General features: G+C 36.0%; 1 long non-coding RNA gene across 5 annotated transcripts in view; it reads right to left on the bottom strand.

The window, feature by feature from the left end:
• Window positions 1-10,694, bottom strand: part of LOC112651014 (uncharacterized) — a 176,170-nt gene extending 165,476 nt beyond the window's left edge. For 3 of the 5 annotated variants that reach the window (XR_003130548.3, XR_003130550.3, XR_003130549.3), the window contains exon 1: window positions 10,256-10,692. This is a non-coding gene — a long non-coding RNA (uncharacterized LOC112651014). Of the gene's footprint in view, window positions 1-10,255 lie in introns of all 5 variants that reach the window. The other 2 variants (XR_003130551.3, XR_003130552.3) reach the window with 2 other exon arrangements.
• Window positions 10,695-14,897: the final 4,203 nt, after the last annotated feature.

The raw sequence follows: 14,897 nt of genomic DNA, 5'->3' as shown, positions 1-14,897 counted from the left end.
GTGATTATATCATTGGCAACATTTTTCTATTTTTTCTGATTTTTAATACTTCATTTTACTTGTGGTTAATTAAATGTTAATATTTCCAGTTGAATAGTCAGTAGTTTAGACAGAGGGCATTTTTCTTAACTTTAAAGGGAATGACAGATTTTTCTTCATTAAAAATTATCTGAGATAGACAAGTAAACATCTACACATAGCTGATGGATTTTTAAAAATGAAGAATAAATACTGATTTTTTTTTCAAACATTTTCAGCTTCTATGGATATAATCATGTGATTTCATTTTTCCCTTAGAATTCATTGGTTTATTTCATGGATGAGAAAGTGCTATTTTCTAAGTTTGGACAAAACCCACTCTATATTTCCGAAATAAAAGACTGACACATTTAAAATTTAATAATTTTAGCTTTCTCGTATTTTGAAAATATTTAAAAATTTGCCTAGTCAACACAAAATTTACATAACTTTCAGGTGTAAGATAGTGATTTAACGTCTCTGGATTATGCCACGCTCACCACAAGTGCTGCTACCATCCATCACCATACACTGTTATAACATCACTGACTATTCCTCACCCTATACCTTTTATTCCAGTGGCTAATCTATTCCATAACTGGAAATCTGTATCTTCCACTTCTCTCACCCATTTTGACCATTCCCTCTACTCCCTTCCCCTCTGGCAACTATCAGTTCTCTATTTATCGGTCTGATTCTGCTCTTTGTTTATTCATTTGTTTTGCTTTTTAGAGTCCATTGGTCTTTCACAATTGGATTTCTTGTTTCTCCCCTTTATCTATATCACCCATCCCCTACCCACTTCTGGACTTATTTTTGAAAGTTATTTTCCATAATATTTAAACTGGTGATATATATTTCATATACTAAATTCAAGTTATACTTACGATTTTTCACATTTAAAGTTTTTTTGTTTTTTTGTTTTTTTGTTTTTTCCTGAATATGTTTTCTAGATGGCCAAGAAATGCCAGACCTTTAACAGTCTAGAAAATCTGCCACCATGTTGTAGCACTGACTGTAGAGGAAAGGACATAGGCTTGATGTTCCAGAAGGAATCAAATCTTGATTCTACTCTTTTATGAATGCATACATGAGGGCACTTAACTTAATCGCTGTAGCTGCAATTTCCTAAAGTGACAACAAGAGAAGCAAATACATTATGTTATTATTATAGTCGTCTCATTACTATGGTCATTTGAGGTCATTCCTTTGAGTCTGCCTTCAATTATTCAAGCCCACATTTTGCATTTTTAAACATTTTCTTCTTTCTTATGAAATCCTATGACAGACTTTTGACAGAAAGTGCTTTCACAAAAACTGACAAACTGTGTCTAAATAGAAAGTTCACAGTTACAACATCTGGCTTTGTTTGTATTTCTTAGAGCTAAGCAGGAAGATTCAAGCACCCAGAGGGTTGTCTGCATCACCAGCAGGACGGCAGGAGCCAAAGGCAGAGAGAGGAACACAACGTGTGAGGGAAGAAACAGACTGTCAGTCACTAGGAGAGCACAACACTGGAGAACAAGGACCTGGAAAGAGAGAGAGAGAGAGAGAGAGAGAGAGAGAGATCCTAGCAACATGAGAATGTGAGGAAGTGTGGCACAGGTGGTCTCCTATGGTAATTTGTGTACCGAGAGACTTCAGGTCTCTTGATTAAGCCCAAGGCATTAATCACCTACACACACTCATGTTCTGCTCACGTTTCTCATCTCATGTTTCAAACTTAGCTATTGAATTGCATTTTCTGTATCACTGTAAGCTGCTATTCTTCCAGCAGCAAAAGAGCAGTTACCTGACTTTTTAAAATCTTGGAGGAAATTACTTATGAGTCAACTAATAATCATAGATACAGGAAATCTGCTAAAAACACGAAGAAGAACTTACAATATGACCTAAGTCACATTGCTCATGGAGGAATAAAAAGTTGTTTCTTTGTAAATGAACCTGAGAATTCTTTAAAAGTTTATTTTCTTCTATTTGTTCCCTGAATTGGCTGTAGTGATTTAAGACAAGGTAACAGATCTTTTCCAATTTTCCTTAAACTTCACATGTGGAAAATGACGAATCAACACTTTCCTCTGAAAAGAAAAAAAAATGCTGATTTTTAGATGAATTAGTAGAATAAATAAATGTGCCTATTGTCCACTCTAAATTCCCCTTCTTAAAACAAGGATGAGTCTTTAATTTCTTAATGACTGTGACTGGAAGTGGACATTGACTCTTTTTTGGACCATGATCTTAATCACTAGTAGGTTCACATTTCTGGCTGTTTGGGCAGAGGCTGAAGCCAAGGAATTCAGTCGTAGCTCAATAAATACATTACGAAACGTGCAGGCTATGATACCACAGTGGTCTCCCAAGTCCAAGAATCAATTTTCATTCAAAATTTCTCCTATCTTTCCCTGCTCCTTCTGCTCCAAGATCGTTAACATAAGAGATGCAGTTTTATGTTTACATGGGCTTACTTACACCTAAGTTCAAGTCATTAAAAGTAGCTGCCTAATTCTCATTAACTCAACCATTTTAATTTGCTGAGACAATATTTACTAATCCTTGGATTAATGATGCTCAATACAACATGATTATTGTTTGCTAACCAGAACTTTTATGTAATAATGGAAAACTGACATTTGCTCTTGTGCCTTTGCTCACTCCTGTACCAGAGTGTTTATTGGCAACTGAGGGAAATATCCTTCAAAGCCGAAGGAGAAATAAAGACTTTCAGACAGACGAAAACTGAGTGAATTAACTGCCAATAGATTTGCCCTGAAAGAAATGTTAAAGGAGACTTTCAGGTAGGTATATTATAACACTGGACAGAAGAAAGGATCCACACAAAAATGTGGAAATAGAGGGAACAAAAATATAACATATTCCATTAATATTAACTGTTCTAAAAAACAACTATTTAAAGCAAAAGGGTAGCAATGTAGTGTGTGTTTGTAACACATATAAAAATAAAATATATGACAAAAATGTATAATGGATGGAAAAAGCTATTGGGAATGTAAGGTCCTTAGCTCCACATATGAAATGGTATATAATATTATGTGAAGATAGGTTCTTATTACTTAAGAATGTACACCATAAGCCCTAAAACAATATTTAAAATATTTTCAAGCTAAACATAAGTAGTATAGATAAAATGGAATTTTTAAAAATCTTCTTAACCAAAAATGGTAGAACAGGAAAAAGAAACATAGAACAGATAGAAAAAATAGGAAACAGCTACCAAAATGGTATTTTAATCCATCCTTATCAATAATATTAAACAATATTATTACCAATTAAAATACAGAGATTGTTTTGTGAAATGAAAGAACAATATCCAACTGTAGGCTGTCTATAAGAAAGTCACTTTAAAAATAAAGACATGAATTGGTTAAACCCACACAGAAAATATGTAACATTTAAACAAATTTTTTTTAAAAGAACCAAAACTGTTATTTAATTCAGACAAAATAGACTTCAGAACAAGGAATTTACCGGGATGAAAAAGGGTTATTATGCACTCAGAAACGGGTCAGCTCATCAAGAAACTTTAAGACTCTTGATTGTATGGACTAATTGGAGGTTCAAAATAAATGCAGCAAAATTTGCTAGAACTGAAAGGAGAAATGTACCTGTCCATAATTACAGTTGGAGATATCACTACCTCTCTTTCGCTCAGTAATTGATGGAACATATACACAGAAACTCTGCCGGTGAAAATTTCCTACTCTCATTTACCCAGACATAATATTTCATGACATCTTTAATTTCTACCTTTCCAATATCTTACCTCTATGCAACATTTATGTACTATATGAGCCCACTCCTACTTATTGGAGGAATAGATGTAATCTCTAAGAATCATATAAAGTTGGAAAGCCACACCTGCCTATCATATCTGTCAAAGAAAAACAACCAACAAATATATTAAGTAGCAATTATTAGAAAACAAAATCTAAACCTGGGTAGGGGAAGAACATTTCTCTCAATGTATGTCATCAAAATAATCATGTAGACAGTTAAGCCTATGAAAATATTACAGGGGGAGGGGGCAAGATGGCAGAAGAGTAGGCTCCCCAAATCACCTGTCCCCACCAAATTACCTAGATAACTTTCAAATCATCCTGAAAACCTACGAATTCAGCCAGAGATTTAAAGAGAGAACAGCTGGAATGCCACAGTGAGAAGAGTTTGCGCTTCTAGCAAGTACAACTTGTTTTTGGCCACTCTGCACTAAGCAAAATGACTAGAAGGAAAAACTCACCTCAAAAGAAAGAATCAGAAACAGACCTCTCTCCCACAGAGTTACAAAATTTGCATTACAATTCAATGTCAGAAAGCCAATTCAGAAGCACAATTATAAAGCTACTGGTGACTCTAGAAAAAAGCATAAAGGATTCAAGAGACTTCATGTCTGCAGAATTTAGATCTAATCAGGCAGAAATTAAAAATCAATTAAATGAGATGCAATCCAAACTGGAGGTCCTACCGACGAGGGTTAACAAGGTAGAAGAACAAGTGAGTGACATAGAAGACAAGTTGATGGCAAGGAGGGAAACTGAGGAAAAAAGAGAAAAACAAAAGATCATGAGGATAGGTTAAGGGAAATAAATGATAGCCTCAGAAGGAAAAATTTATGTTTAATTGGGGTTCCCGAAGGCGCCGAAAGGGACAGAGGTCCAGAATATGTATTTGAACAAATCATAGCTGAGAACTTTCCTAACCCAGGAAGGGAAACAGGCATTCAGATCCAGGAAATAGAGAAATCCCCCCCTAAAATCAATAAAAACTGCTCAACACCTCAACACTTAATAGTGAAACTTGCAAATTCCAGAGATAAGGAGAAGATCCATAAAGCAACAAGAGACAAAAAATCTCTAACTTTTATGGGGAGAAATATCAGATGACAGCAGACCTCTCACGGAGACCTGACAGGCCAGAAAGGGCTGGCAGGATATATTCAGGGTCCTAAATGAGAAGAACCTGCAGCCAAGAATACTTTATCCAGCAAGGCTCTCATTCAGAATAGAAGGAGAGATGAAGAGCTTCCAAGATAGGCAGGAACTGAAAGAATATATGACCACCAAGCCGGATCTGCAAGAAAAATATTAAGGGCAACTCTGGAAGAGGAAGAGGAAGAGGAAGAGGAAGAAGTCTAAGGGAACAACCTACAAAAACAAGGACTGAATAGGTATCATGATGACACTAAATTCATATCTTTTAAAGGTAACTCTGAATGTGAAAATGGGCTTAATGACCCCATCAAAAGACGCAGGGTTTCAGACTGGATAAAAAAGCAAGACCCATCTATTTGCTGTCTACAGGAGACTCATTTTAGACAGAAGGACACCCACAGCCTGAAAATAAAAGGTTGGAGAACCATTTACCATTCAAATGGTCCTCAAAAGAAAGCAGGGGTAGCCATCTTTATATCAAATAAATTAAAGTTTATCCTAAAGACTGTATTAAGAGATGAAGAGGGACACTATATCATGCTTAAAGGATCTACCCAACAAGAGGACTAAACAATCATCATATTTATGCCCCGAATATGGGAGTTGCCAAGTATATAATCAATTAATAACTAAAGTTAAGACATACTTAGATAATAATACACTTATACTGAGAGACTTCAACACGGCACTTTCTGCAAATGACAGATCTTTTAAGCACAACATATCTAAAGAAACAAGAGCTTTAAATGATACAATGGACCAGATGGATTTCACAGATATTTACAGAACTTTACATCCAAACGCAACTGAATACACATTCTTTTCTAGTGCACATGGAACTTTCTCCAGAATAGACCACATACTGGATCACAAATCAGGTCTTAACTGATACCAAAAGATTGGGATCATCCCCTGCATATTTTCAGACCATAATGCTTTGAAATTGAAACTAAATCACAAGAAGAAGTTTGGAAGGATTTCAAACACGTGGTGGTTAAGGACCAGCCTGCTAAAAGATGAAAGGGTCAACCAGGAAATTACAGAAGAATAAAAAGATTCATGGAAACTCATGAGAATGAAGATACAACTGTTCAAAATCTTTGGGATACAGCAAAAGCAGTCCTGAGGGGGCAATACATCGCAATACAAGCATCCATCCAAAAACTGGAAAGAAGTCAAATGCAAAAGCTAACCTTGCACCTAAAGGAGCTGGAGAAAAAACAGCAAATAGATCCTACACCCATCAGAAGAAGAGAGTTAATAAAGATTTGAGCAGAACTCAATGAAATAGAGACCAGAAGAACTGTGGAACAGATTAACAAAACCAGGAGGTGGTTCTTGGAAAGAATTAATAAGAGAGATAAACCACTAGCCAGCCTTATTAAAAAGAAGAGAGAAAAGACTCACATTAGTAAAATCATGAATGAGAAAGGAGAGATCACCACCAATACCAAGGAAATACAAACGATTTTAAAAACATTATGAGCAGCTATATGCCAATAAATTAGGCACTCTAGAAGAAATGGACATATTTCTGGAAAACCACAAACTACCAAAACTGGAACAGGAAGAAATAGAAAACCTGAACCGGCCAATAACCAGGGAGGATATTGAAGCATTGCTCATAAACCTGCAAAGATAGGAAGAGATGGAATACTTCCAAACTTGTTCTGTGAGGCCAGCATCACCTTAATTCCAAAACCAGACAAAGACCCCACCAAAAAGGAGAATTATAGACCAATATCTCTGATGAACATGGATGCAAAAATTCTCAACCAGATACTAGCCAATAGGATCCAACAGTACATTAAGATTATTCACCATGACCAAGTGGGATTGATCCCTGGGATACAAGGCTGGTTCAACACTCATAAAGCAATCAACGTGATTGATCATATCAGCAAGAAAAAAAAAAACAAAACAAGAACCATATGATCCTCTCAAGAGATGCAGAGAAAGCATTTGACAAAATACAGCATCCATTCCTGATCAAAACTCTTCAGAGTATAGGGATAGAGGGACCATTCCTCAGCATCTTAAGCCATCTATGAAAAGCACACAGCAAATATCATTCTCAATGAGGAAACACTGGGAGCTTTTCCCCTAAGATCAGGAATAAGACAGGGATGTCCACTCTCACCACTGCTATTCAACATAGTCCTAGAAGTCCTAGCCTCAGAAATCAGGCAACAAAAAGAAATGAAAGGCATTCAAATTGGCAAAGAAGAAATCAAACTCTTCCTCTTTACAGATGACATGATAGTGTACATAGAAAACCCAAAAGACTCCACCCCAAGATTCCTAGAACTCATACAGCAATTAGGCAGTGTGGCAGGATACAAAGTCAATGCCCAGAAGTCTTTCTATATGCTAACAATGAGACTGAAGAAAGAGACATTAAGGAAGGAGTCAATCCCATTTATAATTGCACCCAAAAGCATGAGATATCTAGGAATAAACCTAACCAAAGAGGTAAATGATCTATACCCTAAAAACTACAGAACACTTCTGAAAGAAACTGAGGAAGACACAAAGAGATGGAAAAATATTCCATGCTCATGGATTGGATGAATTAATATTGTGAAAATGTCAATGCTATGCAGGGCAATTTACACATTTAATGCAATCCCTATCAAAATACCATGAATTTTCTTCAGAGAGTTGGAACAAATGATCTTAAGATTTGTGTGGACTCAAAAAAGACCCCGAATAGCCAGGGGAATAATAGAAAAGAAAAACACAGCTGGGGGCATCACAAATGCCGGATTTCAGGTTGTACTACAAAGCTGTAGTCATCAAGACAGTGTGGTGCTGGCACAAAAACAGACACCTAGATCAATGGAACAGAATAGAGAATCCAGAAGTGGACCCTCAACATTATGGTCAACTAATATTCAACAAAGCAGAAAAGACTGTCCACTGGAAAAAGGACAGTCTCTTCAATAAATGGTGCTGGGAAAATTGGACATCCACATGCAGAAGAATGAAACTAGACCACTCTCTTGCACCAGACACAAAGATAAATTCAAAATGGATGAAAGATCTAAATGTGAGACAAGATTCCATCAAATCCTAGGGGAGAACACAAGCAACACCCTTTTTGAACTTGGCCACAGTAACTTCTTGCAAGACACATCCATGAAGGCAAGAGAAACAAAAGCAAAAATGAATTATTGGGACTTCATCAAGATAAAAAGCTTCTGCACGGCAAAATAAACAGTCAACAAAACTAAAAGACAACCTACAGAATGGGAGAAGATATTTGCAAATGACGTATCAGATAAAGGGCAAGTATCCAAGGTCTATAAAGAACTTATGAAACTCAACAGCAAAGAAACCAACAATCCAATCATGAAATGGGCAAAAGACATGAAGAGAAATCTCACAGAGGAAGACACAGACGTGGCCAACATGCACATGAGAAAATGCTCCGCATCACTTGCCATCAGGGAAATACAAATGAAAACCACAATGAGATACCACCTCACACCAGTGAGAATGGGGAACATTAACAAGGCAGGAAACCACAAATGTTGGAGAGGATGCGGAGAAAGGGGAACCCTCCTGCGCTGTTGGTGGGAATGTGAACTGGTGCAGCCACTCTGGAAAACTGTGTGGAGGTTCCTCAAAGAGTTAAACATAGACCTGCCCTACGACCCAGCAATTGCCCTGCTGGGGATTTACCCCAAAGATACACATGCAGTGAAACGCCGGGACACCTGCACCCCGAGGTTTCTAGGGGCAATGTCCACAATAGCCAAACAGTGGAAGGAGCATTGGTGTCCATTGAAAGATGAATGGATAAAGAAGATGTGGTTTATGTATATAATGGAATATTCTTTAGCCATTAGAAACGACAAATACCCACCATTTGCTTCGACGTGAGTGGACCTGGAGGGTATTATGCTGAGTGAAATAAGTCAATCGGAAAAGGACATTCTATGGTCTCATTCATTTGGGGAATATAAAAAATAGTGAAAGGAAATAAAGGGGAAAGGAGAGAAAATGAGAGAAAATATCAGAGAGGGTGACAGAACATGAGAGTCCCCTAACTCTGGGAAATGAACAAGGGGTGGTGGAAGGGGAGGTGGGCGGGGGATGGGGGTGACTGGGTGTCGGGCACGGAGGGGGGCACTTGATGGGATGAGCACTGGGTGTTATGCTATATGTTGGCAAATTGAACTCCAATAAAAAATAAAAATAAAAAAATAAAAAAAGAAGGAAACTTTTAAGAGGGAAAAAAAAAGAAAATATTACAAAGTCTTCCTCATGGAACAATTGCTGGTATCTTGGGAAAACTTCATGGGAACTCACTAATACTAAAATTGGAAGAGTTGTCTGTATTCCAGGTCACTTTAAACTGTTCTACTGACATAAGCCTCTTCAGCTATCTGTAACAGCATGCCCTACAAGACAAGAACACTGTCACTTTATTTTTCCTAGCTTGTACATAATAAAGAATGGAAGCAAAATTTTAGATTAAGCTATTTTTATTTAAACACTTCAGTGATGATTCATTATTTTAGAGGTTTATCTTTGTTTTTTTTGTTGTTTATTTGTTTTTGTTTTTTGTTTTTTGTTCGTTTTTGCCTTTTGGAAACAAACTAGCAACATAACTTTCATTATGACAATTTCTTCTGCTTTAAAACAGTGTTATGAATAAAGGTAACAGAACTGATTTGTAACTGAAATATTTTAAGAAAATCTTGACAAAATAAAAAGTTTAAAAGTCCTTACAACTTTAAGAATCTTTAAGAATAATTTACTTCCAAAAGCAGAAGTATACAGAGTTCACACAGAGATCTGTAGAAGAATAGTTTACTTCTGAAAGCAGAAGTATAGAATGGCTAAAAAACAGGAGAGTTCATAAAACCCAAGGCTATTGTCAACCTGGGTAGTAGGTTGACGATGGCCTGGGTCTCATCATGACGAGTCTGCAGCTAGAACAGTTTCCACGTATCAAGAAAGAATACAGGGCCGGCAAGTAAGGCAATAACACCCAAGCAGATGATGGACAAATCTGATTCTTCAAATCTACTATGCAAGTTTGTAATAATTTAAATGAGAAATGCTCATGCATATGTTGGTACAGCTAGACTTAGATGTGGAAATGACTACGTAAAGATGACGCTTTCCAAGGGACTAATGCAGAATGCTTTTCCCTATGTCATATACTTCTGAGTTGGCTGCAACTCAAGTGGGGAATAGTATTAAGATTTTTAAGATAAGAAACAAAGTTAAAGCATATTGATTCATTATTACTTAAAAAAAAAAGCTATCTTTGATCTCACCTCTCTCTCTCTCTCCATATACCTTCTTCATTCTCCAATTCTCTTCTGGTCTACTCAAAACTTGAGCTCCAACTCTTCTGCTTATTCAGTGTTGTTATGCATTGTTTAGCAAATATCTATTCACTTTACAGCATTCAGCTTGAGATGAACACTCCCTCCCTGCTCCCTCCCTCATTCAGATCTCATTGGAAACTTGATAGTCAGTGGCTGCACACTTTTAATAAAACACTTAGGATAATCTGCCACGCTTGTTTATATATGTGTCAAAATCCGTTCTTTTCAAAATTTAAGCTCTTTAAAGTCTAGAGTTCTTTCATTTATGTATTCCCTTGTTCTGGAACAAGGGAATACAGTAAGTGCTTAACTCATATCTGTTGAATGCACTTACATGTAATCAAACAAGGAAGGGGGACTGTTGCTTGGAAACAGGTATTCTGAGACAGAATACAGAGTCCTGGAGTATGAAGCAGATACCAATTGCCTTGATTTCATCACAAAATGGAGGAGTTGGCATTTATGATATTTAGAGTTCCAAAGTTTTATGTCTATATGTTTTTCCTTATACATATACTTAAATATGCACCTGGTACTGTGAATTTATGAATCGAGAAAAACAATGTCATAATTTTTAAAAGCATAACATACAGAATCAATATATATACTAAAAAGAACTTGACATTTTTTACATTTATAACACAAATTCTGTTTTATGTTAAAATTAAGTTGAATTTTATTCCATCCAATAAACTCTTCCTTTTACTCAGAAAAGAGTGCTAGCTATAAAATAACTTGTAACTTTTACCTACATTTGTGATGATGTCTAGTTTTACGAGTAAAATAATCATAGTGCTATTTAAATCTGATTTCCATAGAGTGAAACTAATGTTTAAACTTAATGATATCATTTAATATCATGATATATGAAAGGTTTGCATTTCACATTATTATTACCACAATTTGGTTCTCAATCTCTATTATATAACATTTAAAATCCATGAGATTACTTAAAATAATAGGCTAGAGTTCCTCTGCCTCAAGTTTTGCATTATAAAGTTTATCTAACATATCCTATTTTTAACTGCCAGTGTCATCTATCTTGTGTAAGCCTCGAGAGATATTCTCCATGTATTACTGTATCTCAGTTCAAAAAGAGAAAATGTTCAAAGACAACTTTTATATATATATATATATATATATATATATATATATATACACGTGTGTGTGCTTGAGTGAGTACTGGAGATTGAGAAAGCTGATGTGGGAGGTTAAAGTAGAATCTATTGTGTTGTCCTGTTGTAACCTCGTAAACTGTGGCTATCCAGCAACTTCGGGCAATAGAAAGCTTTCCTTGGAGTAACAAAAGTTTTCTTTTGGCATTTTCATGTCTAAATATTAACACCTTCAGTTGTTTTAGAAGCAATTTCAGAGACATTGTGACCCTTGCGAAAATAGGAAAATGAGTTTGATTTTATAATATAGCAGTCTTTTTGTCTTTTGTTTCCTAGCCCTTCTTCAATTTAAATTGTCCAATATCTATTCTAAGTTTTGAAATTTCTGGCTGTACATCATACTGAATACAACTCTTTTGTCACGTTTAGCAAAATGCTTATCTTTTTCTCATTTTATTTTTTCATTATCTTAAAGCTATCATTTCCAGTGGTAATGATAATTTCAAAACTGTAACGGCAAATTTTTTATTGAAAAAATCCTCTAAATGATTAATAAGAGACAGCCTGCCATTATATAAGTAACTTTTTATAAAAAGGAGTTTATTTCTAATAATAATGACAATAACACATACAGTGAGTAGGTGCTCTTCTAAATGCTTTCTATATTCTTCACAATTTCAGCTTCATAGAAACTCTATGAGGTATGTATTATTATCAGCTCCATTTCACCTGTATGGAAACTGAGGTATGGAGAAGTTAAATGACCTAAGCGTGAGATCACCCACCTGAGGACCTTTAATCTATCTTCACTGAAATTCAAGGTATAAAATGTTCACAATTATATAGAAAGTTTTCTTCTAATACTTAAAATCTTCCACAAGTTATGTTTTATGGGTCATCTTAATTTTGCAACCATCATTTATATCTCATCTAGAACTATCTTGTCTATGTATGACAAGTTTTCTATTGGGTCTATGCAATGGTTGATTGTATGCATTGATTAGGTAGGCTATAGAACAGCTATTTGGTGAAATATTAGTCCAGGTGTTGCTGTGAACACATTTTGTCCATGTGATTACATAGACAATCCAGTTACACTTAAGAGGATTCCTCTCTCTAATCTGAATAGGCCTCATCCAATTAGTTGAAAGCCATTAAATTTGTGTTGTAGATAAAATAGAAAAAAAAATAGAAAAAAAATAGAAAGCCATTAAATTTGTGTTGTAGATAAAATAGAGAAAAGTATGGCTTAAACATATAACCACTCTCCTAAGAATAGCCAGTAACTTTAACGTGACTTGTTAGTCCAGGATTCCAAAAAATTTTGCATGTGTAAAACAAACAAAACACACAATGTCTTGAGATGTTACAAGGGTCTATCAAAAGGGTTTATTCAGACAAATAAGTTTATGTATACTTATTAAAGAGTTTAAAAGAAATTATAATCTTACATGACTATTAGAAATCTAACTACAGAGAGAAGTTCAAGAAAGGTACCTCTAAAGATGTGGATAGTTGCTGCCCCAAAGTCAGATACACCCACATGTAGGTCTTGGACTGGGCCTCAGCCCAAGAATGCAGGTTGAGAGGAGAAATGTGAGGAAATCTGCAGTGCTCACCACAAAGGCAGACCAAAACTAGGGAATAGATCCCAGAAGTGCCTGCATTTGCCACATGGGAGTTTGTGAAGCAAAAAGTCAACAAACCGATGAAGCCTCTAGGAAGGCACTCATGACCTCTCAATGATTATTGTTTCACTTCTGATTTGTGAATCTTGAGCAAATTCCCATCACTGGACATCTCTCACTAAACACTACACAGAAACAGTGCCCAGGGAGGGATGGAAGTAGTGGTCACAGTGCCAACTTGACCATGGATAGCTGGCTACAAACAAGCTAGCTCTTTTCTGTTGTTATGTTATAATAACTTTAGGAACACCAGAGTTATGAAAAATCTAACACAAAATCCAAAACCTAAATAATCACACCAAACAGATTGGTGATAAGACTAATTTGGAAATCACTGTCTCTATGGAGGAGTTCTTTACTATAAAAATTAAATGAAGCTGAGAGCAAGAGATGTGAGAAACCAAGTCATACTAGCAGGAAAGGAAGAGGGTGGAATTAGTGTCTCATGGGACTTGACTGGAAATTGTGCTCTGGGACCAGATAAATTTTGTTAGACCCTCATGGCACATTCCTCTCTTTATCCGCTAATGTGGATTTCTGGTACTTGCAACAAAAAGTACATTGACCAAGGAAATGTTCTGGCTAAATTATGTTCATTTTCTATCATGCAATTAACATCACTGTTCCATTTATAAAAGGAACTGATAAATCAGCATAGTGTGTAAATGGACAGACTGTAGAGATGGACTATGTGGATTCACATTCCAGTTCTGCCTCTTAGCAGAGTGACTCAGGGAGAGTCACTTACTTATCTTACTTATCGGTACCTAAGTTTCTCATTTACCAATCGAGGACACCATTATGGGAAGGTATTAAGAGGATCAAATGATTCACTATTCATACAGTTCTTGTAAGAGTACCTGGTAAAAGCTGTAAATAATTTTGAGCTAATAATGATAGATTCAGATATGGGCCATCAACTCATTTTTAAAAAATTCCATCTCCAAACACACCAGAGACCAAGATCCTTATCACAAGTATTCCAGAAAAGTCCATCAAAACAAAATAATGAACAGTGAGAGACCTCAGAGTCACTACCTATAATTCTTCTTTCAAGTGTGACATATACCTCACTTATAAACAGTCCACTGAAAGAGATCTTGGCCAACAAACTTCCTCCCTTCCTCAAAACTCTATGGACTACCAGTTCTACATGTTATTAAAACAACAAAATTGATCTCAACATCAGAAATCTGGGTACTTAAAAGATTAGAGATAACAAAATAGACTTTGGGGACTCCTGCACTTCCATAATAGATCATTCTTTTCTTTTCTTTTTTTTAATTTTCTTTATTCATTCATGAGATACAGAGAGAGAGAGAGAGAGAGAGAGAGGGGCAGAGACACAGGCAGAGGGAGAAGCAGGCTCCATGCAGGGAGCCCAATGTGGGACTCAATCCCGGGTCTCCAGGATCACGCCCTGGGCTGAAGGTGGCACTAAACCACTGGGCCACTGGGGCTGTCCACTTTTCTTTTCTTTTCTTTTTTTTTTTTTTTCTTTTCTTTTCTTTTCTTTTCTTTTCTTTTCTTTTCTTTTCTTTTCTTTCTTCTTTTTTCTTTTCTTTTTTTTCTTTTCTTCTTTTCTTTCTTTCTTTCTCTTTTCTTTCTTTCCTTCTTTCTTTCTTTCTTTCTTTCTTTCTTTCTTTCTTTCTTTCTTCCTTCCTTCCTTCCTTCCTTCCTTCCTTCCTTCCTCCTTTCCTTTCCTTTCCTTTCCTTTCCTTTCCTTTCCTTTCCTTTCCTTCCTTTCCTTTCCTTTCCTTTCCTTTCCTTTCCTTTCCTCTTTTT

The sequence above is a fragment of the Canis lupus genome, chromosome 16 (assembly GCF_003254725.2).
Source record: "Canis lupus dingo isolate Sandy chromosome 16, ASM325472v2, whole genome shotgun sequence".
Lineage (NCBI taxonomy): Eukaryota > Metazoa > Chordata > Mammalia > Carnivora > Canidae > Canis > Canis lupus.
The sequence above is the reverse complement of the archived record's forward strand: the minus strand, read 5'-3'. Positions and strand labels throughout refer to the sequence as shown.